This window comes from Typopeltis vanoorti, chromosome 20 (genome assembly GCF_054136105.1).
Source record: "Typopeltis vanoorti isolate ZY-2024b chromosome 20, IOZ_Tvanoo_1.0, whole genome shotgun sequence".
In the NCBI taxonomy this organism is placed as follows: domain Eukaryota; kingdom Metazoa; phylum Arthropoda; class Arachnida; order Uropygi; family Thelyphonidae; genus Typopeltis; species Typopeltis vanoorti.
In genome coordinates, this window is record NC_143568.1 from 14693340 (window position 1) to 14711978 (window position 18639).

Here is an 18639-nt window from a genome sequence, read left to right on the forward strand (position 1 = left end):
TTCTTCATTTTTTATTACTATTATTATTGTATTGGCACCTCCATGAAGTCTGAAGACTCACGGGAGACCCAAATGATCCACACAATTTGTCATGCTTCTATGAGTGGAATGGGTTGCCAGAGTCAGTTATGAGTGCTTTGTCTGTTAATGGATTCAAATAGGGGTATTTGAATCCATTAACAGACAAAGCACTCATAACTGACTCTGGCAACCCATTCCACTCATTCATAACTCTTCAAGCAAAAAAAAAACTAGTCCTCACACCCCTACTAACCACACCTTTATTCAACTTCCAAGGATGACCCCTTGTTCTGGTCCCTGTAACCAACCAAGAGACCAGACTTGAGCACAGTAATGCAGATGAGGACATATCAAGGCCTTATAAGCAACTTCCTATCTTTGCTTGTTAATGTGTTCTTCAATAGCCAAGTAATCTTATGAGCTACCTTTAGTAATATGTCCTCTAAATTTTAACTCTGTCTACCACCATCCCTAAATCTCTAGCTTCATCTATTTCCTGGAGTACAGTGCCATCAATGTAATACACAGCTTGTAATCTCTTGATTCCAAAATGCATAATTTTACATTTCTCCACATTAAACTGACATCCATTATCTTTTGCCCATACTGACAGCCTATTTAAATAGTCTTATGAGCTCTCCACATCATCTTGATTATTACTCTACTTAATTTTGCATCATCAAACAACTGAATGTTTCCTTTCAAGTTATTTCCTGTATCATTTATGTACAGATTAAATATCACTGCTCTCAGCACTGAAACTTGCAGCATCACTAGTCACCTGTTTTTGCCTCGATTCTGACACTCCTATTTCTAATCTCCATTGTTCTAATTTGCCTAACAGAATTCCATGTGGTATTTTGTCAAGTGGCTTTGCAAAGTCCAGCAGAATCATCATGTAGCCATTTCCTTTATCCAACTCAGCTGTTACTCTATTATAAAAAGTTAGTAGATTACTAAGGCATGACTGACCCTTCACAAAGAAATCTTGACCCTCATACAGTATCATATTTTTATCCACTCATTCTTGAATTCTCTTTTTGACCAATTTTTCCAGTACTTTACCATCACGCCTGAGATACTGATTGGTCTATAATTTTCTACTGCAGTTCTAGAACTTCCCTTATGCAAGGGAATTATTTTGCCCTCTTTTCACTCCATTGAAATAGAGCTGACACTTAAAGAGCTTAGTCAGAGGCATTGGTGGTTCCCTTGCACATTCCTCAAAACATGAGCTGATATCCCATCTAATCTCACAGCTATATATATCCTAAGAAACTCCAATTCATCTACCTCTGCTTCTGCATTAGTGTCTCTTAAATATGTTAAAGCAGTACCTTCACTAGGATGATATAATCTTGCAAAGTGATCACTCAGTAACTCAGCTATTTTATCAGTTTCTGTCACCTTTTGATCATCATCACTTATTAAGTTTAATCTTCCTTAGTCATTCTTCCTGTTACTTGCCACGTAAGGAAAGAACTTATTGGAAATTCTTTTGACCTGCTCAGCTAGCTTCTTCTCATAATCTGATTTTGCCTTCCTTGCCATACTGGTTGCCTTTCTTGCTGTTCATGAATTTGCTGGTCACATTTCTCCTTATATACCCTCCACAGCATTTTCTTCATTTTCTTCTGCAGCTCATATTAATGATATTACTCATCCATCTAACTCCTACCTGATTAACTCTCCCTTACCCTGCAGTGTTTTGTCATAATCACCTTCCTTGTAGTTCCACATATACCCCTTCTTGATAAAATATTACTTATGTTTTAAAGATACCAAGAAATTATATACTTGGCTTAATCCTTTATCCAAGTGTAAACAAACGAAGTTTGCACCTGGAAAATAATCAGGACTGGGGCAACTTGTATATGGAAACTAAAGACTTCACATCACTTTCCTTTGTATTCCATAATGCAAAGCACATATCCTTACGGACATGTATAATGCTATGCATTATGGGAAGGATCACTAGCCAGACTGGTTTCAACATTTATTGAGTTCTCGCCAGTGGGAACCAGATCTAGAGGTGATACTAAGACAATTGACATTAATGTTTTTAGGGGTGGAGCAAGAAGCTTTTCATATTCCCCACTATCTGTTACGGCTACAGTGAGGGTAGAGTTTTATGTGCAGTTTGCTCGCCCTGGATGGGCATGAAGATTATGCATCGCTACTGAAAGCTAAAATAGCTTTTGGTCTTTTATATTTGAATATATCTGTTGCCTCGTATGCTACAGCTTGGTGAACTAGATCGTTGTATGGATGTCTTTAAGAAGAACTTTGTTGCAAAAGATTGTAGGAAAGAGAAGATAAGGAATATTTGTATCTCGCTGAAGTTGATTGTTTCAGATGAACCATGGGGCGTTTAGAATCATTCGCAAGCACTTGTTTTGTACACGTTGCAGTTTGATAATATTAGTATTGGAGGTGTGGCTCCAGGCTGGAGAAGTGTAAGTAAGTATAGGACGAATCATCAGCTTGTATAAAAGCAATTTGACTCTAACATTTAGCTTTCTGTTCCTGTTAATTAGGGGGTAGATCTGGGTGATGGCTTTAGATGCCTTTGCACATGTACATACCCTTGATGTATTGATTAAAAGTTAATTTTTTGTCGAGGACAACACCAAGGTATTTTGTTTCTGTCTGCCACGGAATAGTATCATATTGAATAGTATGATGTCTCCTGCAGGAGATATCGCCCTTTTCATGAAGAGAATGGCTGAACTTTTTTGGGGATTTACTTCCAGTCTCCATTTGGAGAACCAAATCTCTCTAATTTTAGAAGGTTTTCTTGAAGCTTTCTAGTAATGAAGTGTAGTCAGAGAGATCTGGCTAGCAGTGCTGTGTCATCCACATATATGGCTCTGATGGATGACATTGGGTTGTGTGGGATATCTCACATGTATATAGAGAACAGCAATGGAGCCAGTTGGGATCCCTGCGGTACTCCGGCAAAGATATGGTGCTGAAATGAGGTAGTACTTGATCTTAATTTGCATGGTTCTGTTTTGGAGATATGATCTAACTAAATGTACCATTGCAGGCATTCTGTGGCTAATTGGTTGAAAAAACATATTTCGGTGATTACACCACATTTTTGATTATTCAGTTATACAACATACTGAAATAATAGTTCCCAACAAGTTTCGTAAATCGTAGGATTTACATCTTCAGGGATAAATAATATAACTTAAAGTTTAAACAAGAGAGATTAATAAATACAAATCATAACCATCTGACTATTTATAAACTCAAATAACAGAATGCAGATATGAAATGTTATTGACATTGAACAATATTTATGGAAAATTTTGAAAACAATGCTCTAAAGAATTACCATATAAAAACAAAAATATGGCTACACTACGTAGACGATATGTTCATTATGGAATGGAACAACAGATGAACTTATCAATTTGAAAGATTATTTCAACAGTTTGCACAACACCATAAAATTCACTTTAGAACAAGAAGAAAATAGAAAACTTCCTTTTCTAGATATTCTATTAGAAGGTAATGAAGAAAATAAACTCTCCTTCTCAGGAAATAGGAAGCTGACCAACACAGAAGGATTTCTAAATGCAGCCTCACACCGCCATCCTTCACAAAAAATAACCTTAATTAAAACTCTTTGAGACAGAGCATACAATTTCTCCAGCACACAAGAAAGATGTAATGAAGAACTGAAATACTTAACACAAATCCTCCAGCCGAATGGGTATGAAACAAAAAACCATCAAGAGAATCCTTAAAATACCTCCGACTAACAACACAATAAAACAGGATTACAAAAACGCAATCTCGCTTCCTTATATCAAAAATGTTACAGATAAGCTAGCCAAATTAATGAACAAACACAACGTAAAAGTAGCCTTCTTTCCTATGGAAAAAATCTCAAGATTCCTACATCCACCGAAACCACCTCATCGTCCTCTTAAAAAACCAGGAGTCTACAAAATCCATTGCTCTTGCAGGATTTGCTACGTAGGACAGACAAGAAGATCTGGAGAAATACGCATGCCTGAACACCAAAAAGACGTACAATACAAAAGAGAACAAAAAACTGGTCTTGTTTTCCATACCATTTCCACTGGATACAATGTACTCTGGCAAAACACGACGATGTCATACATAGAAAACAACTGCTACATAAGAAATTTAAAGAAGCTGCTAATATGCTGAAAAATGCAACCTAATGCAATAAAAATCAAGGTTTAATTCTCCATTAAGTGTGGTCAGCTCTAATAAAAAATCTACCTCAATCTGAGTTTGGACTGTATGAACGAGAACAAGAACACGTGACATCGTCCAGTATTGTTCAATGTCAATAACGTTTTATATCTGCATTCTGTTATTTGAGTTTATGAATAGCCAGACAGTTATGATTTGTATTTATTAATTTATCTTGTTTAAACTTTAAGTTATAATATTTACCTCTGAAGATGTAAATCCTATTATTTACATCTTCAGAGGGAACTATTATTTCAGTATGTTGTATAACTGAATAATCAAAAATGTGGTGTAATCACCAAAATATGTCTTTTAAGTATACCATTTTTAGTGAGATACCAGCTGAGATAAGTTTGTGTAACAATCCAAAGTGCCATATTTTGTGAAATGCTCTGGATAGATCAAGAAAAACAGCTCCGTGTATTGACACCAGTTGTTGCTGGTGGTAATATATTCCACAATTCTGTGCATTTGCTGGGTAGTACTATGGCATTGCTGAAAACCAAACTGTTCTTTAGGAAGGATGTCTAGTTCATTTAGGGAGGCTTGAAGTTGTGAGAGGATGACCTTCTCCGCAACCTTACCCAGGTTGGAGATGAGACTGATTGGACGATAATTTTGAGGTAGGTGTGGGTCCTTGCCTGGCTTATGTATAGGAATTACATCAGCCAGTTTCCAGGTGGAAGGAAAATAGTGAAATCTTAAGATTTCAAAATACTGGAGCTCCAGTATTTTGTTTCTAAGGCCATTTGTATTCCATGCAATGATCTGAACAGAGGCTGGAATAATTTTGTTTCTACTCATCTATAAGTGCTGTGAGGATGGCCTGTGTTTCACATAGAAATCTTTTAGTGGAGGTTGCTGAAGGGTTTGACAGGCTGAAGTCTTGTAGCATGTTTGCTAGAGAGGTTGTAATAACAGCTGTTAGGTTTGTAGGTGCTGATTTGTTTGTGTGGGCCACATCAGCATAACTTCTTGTTTGCTTTTCGCTCCCTCTGTCTTTGAAGGTCTCTGACTGTGGCTGCTGAGCCTTTGGCTGTGGAGGCTTGTACTAGAGGAGGACTGTTTGGCTGTCTCCATCCGTGTGTTCTTTGGATGCTGAATACATCCCTTATAGTTGGCAGGATGATGGCCACCACAGTTGGCACATTTAGCCGAGGTAGTTTTCAGCTTTGTGTAGATATTGGTTGGGTGGCTATCCCCACACTTCAGACATTTGAATTCAGCTTTACATAGTTTCTAGGCATGACCAAACTTTTGACACCTGTGAGTGATGCTAAGGTAGAAGTAATGCCAAAGTCATATTTTCGTATATGAGTAGCCAAAAGCCATCGCACCTTATTAATAAAATACTCTGGATTAGAGGTAGTCATTGTACGTTTTTCCACTTGGTTATATTATAAATTAAAGATACCATGAAATTATATACTTGGCTTAATCCTTTATCGAAGTGTATGGAAACAAAGCTTGCACCTGAAAAATAATCAGGACTGGGGCACCTTTTGGCTATAGGAAAATGTGACTTCGGTATTACTTCAACCTTAGTATCATCTCTGGGTCTGTCTTCCACTGATGAGACCTCAATAAAGGTTGAAACCAGTCTGGGTAGTGACCCTTCCCATAATACATAGCATTATACATACCCATAGGATATATGCTTTGCATTATGGGATACTAAGGCAAGTGATGTGAAGTCATTAGCTTTCATATACGAGTTGCCCCAGGCCTGATTATTTTTCAGGTGCAAACTTTGTTTGCTAACACTTGGATAGTGGATTTCTCTGTCTGACCAAGGTGTGGTTTATCACAGTTGCACAAAATCTGGTAGATGCCGGGATACTTGAGGTTGTTATGTCAAATATCCTATTGTCTACCAGATTTTGTGGGATAAACCATACTTTGGCCAGACAGAGAAATCATTGATTTCTCTTTTTATGGGAGAACGCGAGCCAGTGCTCTGTCGAGCCATGTTCTGTTTTCTGCAAATTCTAATGAAGAGAACCACACCCATCTAGTTCTATGGGACAAGTCTACTAATATTTACCGGTGTTACGATGAACCAGAAAGAAAGATAGTAGAATCTAAAGAAATCATCCTTAATCCTATACATCTCAACAGCAACCTAAGTTATAATCTCTGACTGTCATTGTGCTGCTATCCAATATTGGTGTATGTACACGAGATTATAAGCTCAAGTGTATGCCGACAATGAGGTCAGAGAGAGAATGTTTTTAAATACACAAATGTCAATACATTAATGTTGATATGTATATGCTAACTTTTTTGTGCTGTTTAGAGTTATTTCCTTTATGGTTCTTGTTAGTTATTTCTTTTATTTTTTGCACCTGAAGAAGTCTGTTAAAGACAAAACTAGTCATGCCATTAAAATTTGTTTTTTACTTCTTTTCTCAGTTTCCCAGTCATTTAATCCTAAAAAACATGTATTTCAACTGAGTAAATCAGTCTTCTAACACACACACACACACATATCAAAATACAGTTTCCAAGGATGGCCTACTGTTCTTTTCCTTTCTCTCATTCAATGAAAAATTTCTTTGTTGATCCAATAACAAACCCTCTTATCAACTTTCTCAATCATATCCACTCTCCTCCTATTCATGAGGCTTTGTAAGTTACATTCTTATTAAACACTTCCCTTTCCCTTGGAATTACTTTTTTATGGGCAATATGTGGATGAAGTTTTTTGTATTTGAGATCCACATGCATAACTTCCTTATAAACCTCACTTAATGACTTTAGTAATAGACTAAAATTTGCCATAGAATCAGAACCTAAAAAATACATGAAATTTTTAAAAATTTAATGTCAGTTAGATCCAATGACCATATAGTCACAAAAATATAGAAACCCACACGTATTGGGAACTACCTGCATTTTAACTCCTATTATCCATACTCCATTAAAATATCAATTATTCTCCCACAATTCATAAATGCATATAAATTTTCTATTAAAATAGTTGCCTTAATAAGGAAATTAAACAAAAAAACAGATTTTCAAAAACCAAAATTATCCCATGCAATTAATAAATTATGTAAACCCAAACAGCCAAAATTTGATTAATCAGTCCTACAATCAAAGAAAATTTTCCTACACATCAAATGATAAAACTATCATATACTAAAAATACTTATGTGCTTAAATATATTTTAAACACAGTGTTTCTTCTTCTTTTCAGCCATTTTCTGTTCACTGCTGGGCAAAGGCCTCCTCCAGTTTTTTCCACCTTTCTCTGTTCTTGGCAATGATTGACCAATTTTTCCCCAACAAATTTTGACAGTTCATCACTCCACTTTTTTTTAGGAGTCCTCTGCCTCGTTTCCCTTCTTTTGGAATCCAGTTCATTAGTATGGTGGTCCATCACTCATCTTCTCTCCTGGATAGATGTCCAGCCCATTTCCATTTTAGTTTCTTATGGTGAAGAATGATGTGTGATGTGAGTCTGGCTTCTTATCCAGGTGTTTTGCTTGTTATCTTTTAATGTGATGCCTAGCATCAACCTCTCCATTTTTCTTTGAGTTGTTGTTAGTTTATTTGCCAGTGCTTCTGTTAGCAACCAAGTTTCACAACCATATGTGATGACTGGAAGTATACACTAGTTAAATGTCTTCCTTTTTAAACAGAGTGGAACATCATTGTTTTGAAAAATACTTTTCAATTTTCTGAATGCACTCCAGGCAAGTTGAACTCTCCTATTTACTTCCTTTTGGAGTCCACAGTTTAGATTCATTGAGATGACCTAAGTATGCACATGAAGAGACTCTTTCCAAGAAATTGTTTTCTCTTATTATGGTTTTTGGTGTTACAAAATGATTAAACATGATTTTCGTTTTTTCTCTGTTTATTTCAGTTTTACTGGTATTAAATTTTTTATCTCCTTGTTTTTGTTCTTCTTATTGGTTAGATATTTGGGAATGGTTACATTACAGTCATGATAATGTTCTTTTAGCTGCGACCATAGCGATCTAATCGTCAAGCAGCATACATGACTTTGCAGTCAGGTTGACAAGGAAATTTGTATACCACATTGTAGTATTCCAATATTTCCCTGTGTAAGTGAAATATGGTGGATTTTAAAAGGGTAGCCAGATTGTTATTTGTTATTTAAACACTGTGTGAAAACAATAAAAATATGAAAATACTAAGAAAACATTTATCAGTTGGCAAAAGTCAAATAACTGAAATAAAAGACAAAGAATGGAACTATAATAAGGAACCAAGAACAAATCCTAAGCAGGCTAGAAGAATTTTATAAAGAGCTCTATAGTAATCCTTCAATAGATAAATCAAATATAAATAGCTAGTCTCCATCGCATATAGAATTCATCCCCATTCACTTCAGATGAAATAAAACAAGCATTAAAACAAATGAAATATGTCCTGGTAAAGATCTAATTCACACAGAATTAATCAAATGGGGAGGAAATATCATTCACCATGTCACAAACTTACTAAATCTATGCCTAGAAGAGGAGAAGATACCAGAAAACTTGAAAAATGCTACTCTGATACTGTTATTTAAAAAAGGGGACAAAGAAAAAGTAAAGAACTATAGACCAATTAGTATTCTCTCCAATCTGTACAAAATTCTCACAAAAGTAATAACAAACAGGTTAACCCCCTCTTCTAGACTCAAATCAACCAGCAGAACAAGCAGGATTCGGTAAAGGCTTTAACACAATGATATTCATGCAGTAAAAAAAATAATAGCAAAAGCAGAAGAAAACCTATTGCCAATATGAAAAAGCATTCGATTCCATCAAAACTAATGCAATAATCAAAGCGCTCCAGAATCAGGGAGTTCCTGGAGAGGATATGGACCTCCTCCAGGAAATATACCACACTGCAACAGCAACAATCCAACTTCACACAAGTAGCAATAAAATATCAATTGAAAAAAGTGTCCGACAAGGAGACTCTCTATCGTCCAAAATCTTTACAGCAGTCCTTCAAGAATCATCATCATCATCATCAAATTCCTGCCATGTACCCTCAAGGGGTGTACAGGATATGACAGTACTACATGAAAAAATTACATCATTACTAACTTCCTATCTACAATTTTCCTCCAAATCAGTCTGTTACTTGTCAAGACTCCAACATTATCAGATCTTATATTTCTATCGTCTAAGGCACTTTGTACCGTATCAATCCACCTATATCTTGGTCTTCCTCTGGGTCGTTTTCCTGCCAACCTGGCAGAGAACACTTGTTTTGCTAATCTTTCCTCTCCCATTCTATTTAAGTGACCATACCATCTGAGATTAGCTCTGCTAACGCATTCCTGGATGCTGACAATGTCAAGTTCTTTCCTAATATCCTCATTTTTAATATGATATTGCCATTGATGCCGTCTGTTCACGCCTCTAATCTTTCTCAGGACTCTCATATCTGCGGTCTCTAGTCTTTGGTCAAGTGTTTTACTTCTGACCCAGCTCTCAGATCCATAAGTTAAAACTGGTTTGAACACAGTCTTGTATACAGCTAATTTAGTGTTCCGACTAATTTCTTTCTTATTCCATATGAATTTATTCAATTGACTTCCCACGATACCAGCTTTGCTGATTCTGTTGTCTATTTCTATATTTAGTTTACCATCTTCAGTAAAAATTGTGCCTAAGTAGCTGAAATATTTTACTTGTTCCACAGGTTCTCCATTCACAACACAGTTGACATTTTCAATGATTCTGCCTATTTTCATTGTCTTTGTCTTTTTATTGCTGACCTTCATACCATATCTATTACAACAGCTATTCAATTTAGTCAGAGAATCTTGCAGACTTGTAGTGGATTTATTTAGAAGTATAACATCATCCGCATAAAGCAAAGAGCTGACATTAACATCTCCAATTTTGATATCAGGTTTAATACCACATGCCTTCATAATGTGATCCATATAGATAATGAATAACAGAGGGGATAATGTACATCCTTGTCTCACACCAGATTTAACATTAAACCGTCTTCCTGTACTTCCTTCAATTCTAACTGCTGACTCACAACTCAAATAAAGACTAAGTATTGCTTGATATAATGCCCCATTCACACCATATAACTGCAGCGTATTGAATAGCTTCTCTCTTGGCACCTTGTCATATGCCTTTTCCAAATCGACAAAACTTAAATACAGATCTTTGTTATATTCCCATGCTTTCTCGACTATTTGTCGTAAAGTGAAGATCTGATCCTGACAGCCTCTATTTGGCCTGAATCCAGCTTGTTCTTCACCAAGCTTTTCTTCCACAATTCTTCTCAACCGTTTCTCAAGTATACTTGCATAGATCTTGCCAGGAACACTCAGTAGGGAAATACCTCTGTAATTCTCACATTCAGTTTTATTTCCCTTTTTATATATGGGTACTATGAGAGCTCTACTCCAATCATCGGTAATTCGTCCCTCTCTCCAGGCTTTCTGAACTATGCAGTGCAGCCACTGTAAGACTCTTATACCACCATACTTCAGCATTTCTGGTCGAATATCATCTACTCCTGCTGCCTTTCCACATTTCAAGCCTTTGAAGGCTTTTTCTACTTCAAGTATGGATATGTATTCCTGACTACATGCCTGGTCAGTGTTTTTTATCACTGTGCTGTCATCACTGCTTGTTTCATTTAGCAGTTTTTCAAAGTAATTACTCCATACTTCAAGGATATCTTTTTCTCCTGTTTTCATGTCACCTTTATCATCTCTAACTCCTTTTACAGCACTCTTTCCTCCATTCCTAAGTTATTTCAACAACCTCCAGAATATTTTGCCACCTTCTTGATATTTATTTTCTATATTCTTACCAAAGTCCTCCCATGACTTTTCTTTAGCTAGTTTTACACACTGTTTAGCTTTCTTATATTTTGTCTCTGTATTCTGTAAGAGTAAAAGCTGACTTATTTGCCAGGAACTTTTGATATGCTTTCTTCATTTCCTTCACTGCCTCTTTAACTTCCTGTGTCCACCAGGGAGTTCTGATTTTTTTTATCTTTGCACACAACCTCACCACATGCCTCTCTGGCAGAATCAATCAATGTTTCCTTCAGAGTTTGCCACTGAATCTCCAAGGTTTGATTCCTGTTCTCAAACTCTTTCATTTTCTTTTCAATAATATTTCTGTATTTTAGTCTACAGTTTACATCTGAGAGCTGCTCAACTTTTATTTGCTTTAAAACTTTCTTACATGTTATTCTTTTCAATATGAAATTCAATTTTATCCTGCTCAAGACTAAATAGTGATCACTTCCAATTTCAAATCCTCTGTACACTCTGGTGTCCTGCACCATGGAGAAAACATCACTATCAACAATAACATAGTCAATGAGACTTTTCTTATTCCTAGCCTCTTCTCTCCATGTGAATTTGTGCACATTTCCTTCAAGAAATATTTAATAATATAAACTGGACAAACCTTGGTATAAAAATTAATAACAGAAACTTAACACACCTAAGATATGCAGATGATATAATTTTTGCAAACACTCCAGAAGACTTTAATATAATGATAGAAGACCTATATCATGAAAGCTGAAAGGTCTTTAATGCTTGTTTTATTTCATCTGAAGTGAATGGGGATGAATTCTATATGCGATGGAGACTAGCTATTTATATTTGATTTATCTATTGAAGGATTACTATAGAGCTCTTTATAAAATTCTTCTAGCCTGCTTAGGATTTGTTCTTGGTTCCTTATTATAGTTCCATTCTTTGTCTTTTATTTCAGTTATTTGACTTTTGCCAACTGATAAATGTTTTCTTAGTATTTTCATATTTTTATTGTTTTCACACAGTGTTTAAATAACAAATAACAATCTGGCTACCCTTTTAAAATCCACCATATTTCACTTACACAGGGAAATATTGGAATACTACAATGTGGCATACAAATTTCCTTGTCAACCTGACTGCAAAGTCATGTATGCTGCTTGACGATTAGATCGCTATGGTCGCAGCTAAAAGAACATTATCATGACTGTAATGTAACCATTCCCAAATATCTAACCAATAAGAAGAACAAAAACAAGGAGATAAAAAATTTAATACCAGTAAAACTGAAATAGTGATCCACATGTTTGAACAGAACCACGTTCCTCAAATTAAAAAAAATCTACCACTTCACCTTCAAAATAACAAAACCACATTAAGAAATTGGAAACTATAGCTATAATGTGACAGGAACTCAATAAATTTCAATTGTCTTTATCTGATCTCAGAGGATTGGAAGCTCTGCTGTATTCAAATAAATCAGATTTACACCAATAACAATGACTAAAAAATTTGATGCAATCATAAAAGTAAACTTAGTACAAACTTCATCTTTCATTATTTTCTCGGTTGAAATGCCCATACTCCATAATATTTTTGTATAATAACGAACTTCCATTCTTCATGGAAGTTCGTTATTATTCTTAGTACTCAAAGGTACTTAGTACTTATTATGGGGATTTCAACGGCAGGAAGGAATTGGATTTTATGCAGTTATTAAGGGATAATTACCTGAGACAGCATGTAATGGAATATACTAGGGGTTCGAGAGTGCTTGACCTAGTAATTGCATCTGAGAATTTGACTGTAATTAATATGACCACGTTGCCATCAATTGGTGAGAGTGATCATAAAATTCCACACATTTAGCCACCTGGGAGGTGGCTAAATGTGTGGAATTTTCGATGAAGAAAAGGTACATGTGGAATTACCAGGCTGGTAAGTATGACAAGCTTAGGAGATTGCTTGGTTCAGTGCCATGGCATGTAAAACTGCAAGGGCTGGAGGTTGATAGTGCATGGGAAGCGGTAAAGGAACGTTTGAAGGAGGTAATGGCTGACTGTATACCTAGAATCCAGACAGTAAATCAAGTAGGGGTTAAATGGATGAATAACACCATTAAGCTTGAGCTGCAAAAAAAGAAACAACTGTGGAGGGAATTTAAGGAGAAAGGTGACCTGCAGGCACACTAACAGTATAAAGCATAGGCCAGAAGGGTAACGAGTGTGGTAAGAAAAGCAAAAGCGGATTATGAAAGGAAATTAGCCATGCAAGCTAAAGAGAATCCCAAACAGTTTTTTCGATATGCTGCAAGTAAAAGAAAAAATGTATATGGCAGAATGATTTTAAGGAATGTCGATGGTATGGAGGTAACTGAATCAATTGATATAGTGGAATTACTGAGCGAGCACTTTGCAGGAGTATATCATCCAGGTGGTGATATTGCAGAAATGAAGGAACCAATAGCTTATATGGGAATTGAGGTGAATGAAATGTAAGTGAATAGTATATTACAAAACCTTAATATGAATACATCTGTGGGAATGGATGGTATACCAGCTCGGGTCTAATGCAAAGCGGCTAAAGAATTGTCAGTGCCCTTGACTATTTTGTTTAATTTGAGTCTTGGGTCTGGGTTATTCCCAAGGGGGTGGAAATAGGGGAAAATACTTCCAATGCATAAGGGAGGTTCCAAGACTGCTGTTGCAAATTACCGACCGATCAGCATATCAGGAGTTGTTGTCAAGGTTTTGGAGAAAGTAGTCAAGAGAAAAATACAGGAATGGATATATGAAAATGGGATACTGTATGGGGGACAGCATGGTTTTGTGAAGGGTAGATCATGCCTCAGTAACTCACGTTTAATAACACAGTGACGGCTGAACTGGATAAGGGTAATGGGTTTACAGTGATACTGCTGGATCTTGCTAAGGCCTTTGACAGGATACTACATGGAATTCTAATCAGTAAATTGCAGCATATGGGGATGGGTGTAGGGTGGGTTGATGGAGAGATATCAGAGAGTAGTTTATTCAGGAGTAGAGTTCAAAAGATGACTTGTGACTAGTGGTGTGCTGCAAGATTCTGTTCTTGGACCACTACTATTTAATTTGTTCATTAACGATATAGGAAAGGATCTGAGAGAAACTATTCATTTGTTTGCTGATGATGTAAAGTTGGGTAGAGCAATAGTGAATGCACATGATGTCAAAATTTTGCAGGATGATTTGGATAGATTGGAGGACTGGGCTAAGGAGAATGGATGTCAATTTAATGTGACAAAGTGTAAGGTTATGCATTTTGGGATGAAAAGATTAGCTGTAGTATACCACATTGGTGGAACTGTACTCCAGGACATTGACAGCCAGGGATTTTGTAGTATTGGTGGATAGGGAGTTGAAGTTTAGGGGGCACATTGCAAAAGTGGCTAAATCAGCTCATCAAATCACTTTGTTACTGAAGAATACTTTGACGAGCAGAGACAAGCAAGTTATTGTTACTCTGTATCGAGCCTTGATAAGACTCCATCTTGACTACTGTGCCAGATCTGGGTGCCAGGGTTTCTTCTTGATGGGGAGGAGGTGGAGAGGATCCAGAGGCAAGTGACCAAGATGATAGCAGGTCTATGGAATGAACCTTATGAAAACAGGTTGAAGATTTGTGGGTTGCAGAAATTGGTTGGTAGGCAGAAAAGGGGTGATATGATTGAGACGTTCAAATTACTGAAGGGTTTTATAAGATTAATTCAGAGGATGTTTTTCAGAACAGGACTGGTGGTGGGAGGACTAAAGGCCATCCCTAGAAACTGGCAAGAGTATGGTTAGCAAGGGCATTAGAACTAGGTTTTTTATTTGGAGAGTGGTGAATGAGTGAAATGAGCTGCCAGAGTCTGTTGTGGGTGCCATGACTGTGAATGAGTTCACAGTCATGTATGATAGATACTGTGTGGATGTTGAATAGTTGTTCTTGACATGATGTTTAGGGCTTCCCTTGATGAGTCTGTCGACTCCTTGGAGTTGCCTGTAATAATAATAATAACCTCTCGTGTATGGGCTGAACATAATTTTTTTTTTTTTTATGTCATGCAGTATGTGTTTCTCTGTTTTTTAAAAATTTCCATATATTTTTATCTTTATTTTCTTTCCTTCTGGTAAAAAATGTTTGTGCTTTTTATTCTACTTTAAGGTTTTAAATTCCTCTTGTAATTATTATTCTTTTAAGAGTTCGGGTTGCTTAAGGGTCAAAGCTCTATAACTGAGAGGAGACCTCCACATAGCCTTTAAAGGAATGCGGAGAACCGACCAGGGCTCCGGACCTAATGTCCAATCCTCACCTTCTCGTGGTGCACCCTGTTGGGTATCTACTTAGATACTGAACGAACGAAGGTGGGCTGGCAATTTGGGATTTAGCTGACCAAATTATATTCTTATTGGTTAAACTAAAATAAAAAATGATGGTACAACATGACAAAATTAAATGCCTGCTGGGGCCCGGTTAAACAAGGCCCCTGTTGTTTTCGCCAGGGAACCAGGGCGAACAGCGAAAAGTCAGCTACTGGAACAAATCTGAAAAACCCCAACTCAACATCACCAGAGTTAAAGATCAGTACTATCAACGTAAGAAGCCTGAATGGCAAAGAAATGGAGCTAGCTGAGGAATTAGATAAGTACCAGATCGACATAATAGGGGTGACTGAAACAAAAAAGACCAAAACTGGTGAGATCTTTCTGAGCAATAAATACAAAATGTTATATTCAGGCAATGACAATCAAGGAAAAGGAGTAGCCATAGTATTCAACAAAAAATACGAGGCTAATCTTCTTGAATGGCAATCAGTCTCAAGTAGAGTAAAGTGGGCAAATATGAGAATGGGGAACTGGACAATGACTTATTTGTGCCTATGGTCCCACAGAAGGTTCTACTAAAGTAGAAGTGGAGGAATTTTTTGAGGCTTTAGAAAAAGCAACTGACACAATGAAAAAGGAAAAGTTGGGCCTTGTTGGGGATCTAAATAGCAGAGTAGGAAATGATTGTGAGACATACAAAAATAATTTGGGAAAATTTGGAGAAAAGAGCAAAGCTAATAATAATGGCAAATATCTGTTGGATTTCTGCTTAGGACATGGACTGGTTATTACTAACACCATGTTCCAACATAAAAATGTGCACAAATTCACATGGAGAGAAGAGGCTAGGAATAAGAAAAGTCTCATTGACTATGTTATTGTAGATAGTGATGTTTTCTCCCTGGTGCAGGACACCAGAGTGTACAGAGGATTTGAAATTGGAAGTGATCACTATTTAGTCTTGAGCAGGATAAAATTGAATTTCATATTGAAAAGAATAACATGTAAGAAAGTTTTAAAACGAATAAAAGTTGAGCAGCTCTCAGATGTGAACTGTAGACTAAAATACACAAAGATTATTGAAGAAAAAATGAAACAGTTTGTGAACAGGAATCAAATCTTGGATTATTCAGTGGCAAACTCTGAAGAAAACATTGATTGATTCTGCCAGAGAGGCATGTGGTGAGGTTGTCTGCAAGGATAAAAAAAAATCTGAACTCTAGAGAATATAGAGACAAATACAAGAATGCTAAACACTGTGTAAAACTAGCCAAACAAAAGTCATGGGAGGACTTTGGCAAGAATATAAAATATCAAGAAGGTGGCAAAATATTCTGGAGGTTGTTGAAAAAGCTTAGGAATGGAATAAAGAGTGCTGTAAAAGGAGTTAGAGATGATAAAGATGACATGAAAACGGGAGAAAAAGATATCCTTGAAGAAAGGAGTAATTACTTTGAAAAACTGCTAAATAAAACAAGCAGTGATGACAGCACAGTGGTAAAAACACTGACCATGCATGCAATCAGGAATACATATCCATACTTGAAGTAGAAAAAGCCATCAAAGGCTTGAAATGTGGAAAGGCAGCAGGAGTAGATGATATTCGACCAGAAATGCTGATGTATGGTGGTATAAGAGTCTTACAGTGGCTGCACTGCTTAGTTCAGAAAGCCTGGACAGAGGGACGAATTCCCAATGATTGGAGTAGAGCTCTCATAGTACCCATATATAAAAAGGGAAATGAAACTGCATGTGAGAATTACAGAGGTATATCCCTACTGAGTGTTCCTGGCAAGATCTATGCAAGTATACTTGAGAAACGGTTGAGAAGAATTGTGGAAGAAAAGCTTGGTGAAGAACAAGCTAGATTCAGGCCAAATAGAGGCTGTCAGGATCAGATCATCACTTTACGACAAATAGTCGAGAAAGCATGGGAATATAACAAAGATTTGTATTTAAGTTTTGTAGATTTGGAAAAGGCATATGACAAGGTGCCAAGAGAGAAACTATTCATGCCACAGTTATATGGTGTCAATGGGGCATTATATCAAGCAATACTTAGTCTTTATTTGAGTTGTAAGTCAGCAGTTAGAATTGAAGGAAGTACAGGAAGATGGTTTAATGTTAAATCTGGTGTGAGACAAGGATGTACATTATCCCCTCTGTTATTCATTATCTATATGGATCACATTATGAAGGAAAGTGGTATTAAACATGATATCAAAATTGGAGATGTTAATGTCAGCTCTTTGCTTTATGTGGATGACGTTATACTTCTAAATAAATCCGCTACAAGTCTGCAAGATTCTCTGACGAAATTGAATAGCTGTTGTAATAGATATGGCATGAAGGTCAGCATTAAAAAGACAAAGACAATGAAAATAGGCAGAATCATTGAAAATATCAACTGTGTTGTGAATGGAGAACCTAAGGAACAAGTAAAACATTTAAACTACTCGGGCACGATTTTTACTGAAGATGGTAAATTAAATATAGAAATAGACAACTGAATCAGCAAAGCTGGTACGGTGGGAAGTCAATTGAATAAATTCATATGGAATAAGAGAGAAATAAGTCGGAACACTAAATTAGCTGTGTACAAGACAGTGTTCAAACCAATTTTAACTTATGGAGCTGAGAGCTGGGTCAGAAGTAAAACACTTGACCAAAGACTAGAGACCGCAGATATGAGAGTCCTGAGAAAGATTAGAGGCGTGAACAGATGGCATCAATGGCAATATCATATTAAAAATGAGGATATTAGGAAAGAACTTGACATTGTCAGCATCCAGGAATGCGTTAGCAGAGCTAATCTCAGATGGTATGGTCACTTAAATAGAATGGGCGAGGAAAGATTAACGAAGCAAGTGTTCTCTGCCAGGTTGGCAGCAAAACGACCCAGAGGAAGATCAAGATATAGGTGGATTGATATGGTACAAAGTGCCTTAGACGATAGAAATATAAGATCTGATAATGTTGGAGTCTTGACAAGTAACAGACTGATTTGGAGGATAATTGTAGATAGGACGTTAGTAATGATGTAATTTTTTAACGTAGTACTATTATATCCTGTACACCCCTTGAGGGTACATGGCAGGAATTTGATGATGATGATGATAAGAGTTCGGATTATGAGTTTGTATCTACCAATATTGCTCTATCAAAATTATGTTAGATTTGTTGCAAAAATCTTTAAAATAAGTCAGTAACACAAAGATCTTCCCTAAGATATGTTTAAAAACATCTTTCATGTTATCACATGAA

At 36.5% G+C, this 18639-nt stretch overlaps 1 protein-coding gene across 1 annotated transcript in view; it reads left to right on the top strand.

Annotated features, from left to right (window-relative positions):
• The window catches only part of LOC150095249 (protein FAM135A), a 455287-nt gene that overhangs the window by 130804 nt on the left and 305844 nt on the right, over positions 1–18639 (top strand). The gene's annotated exons all lie outside the window — the stretch shown is intronic.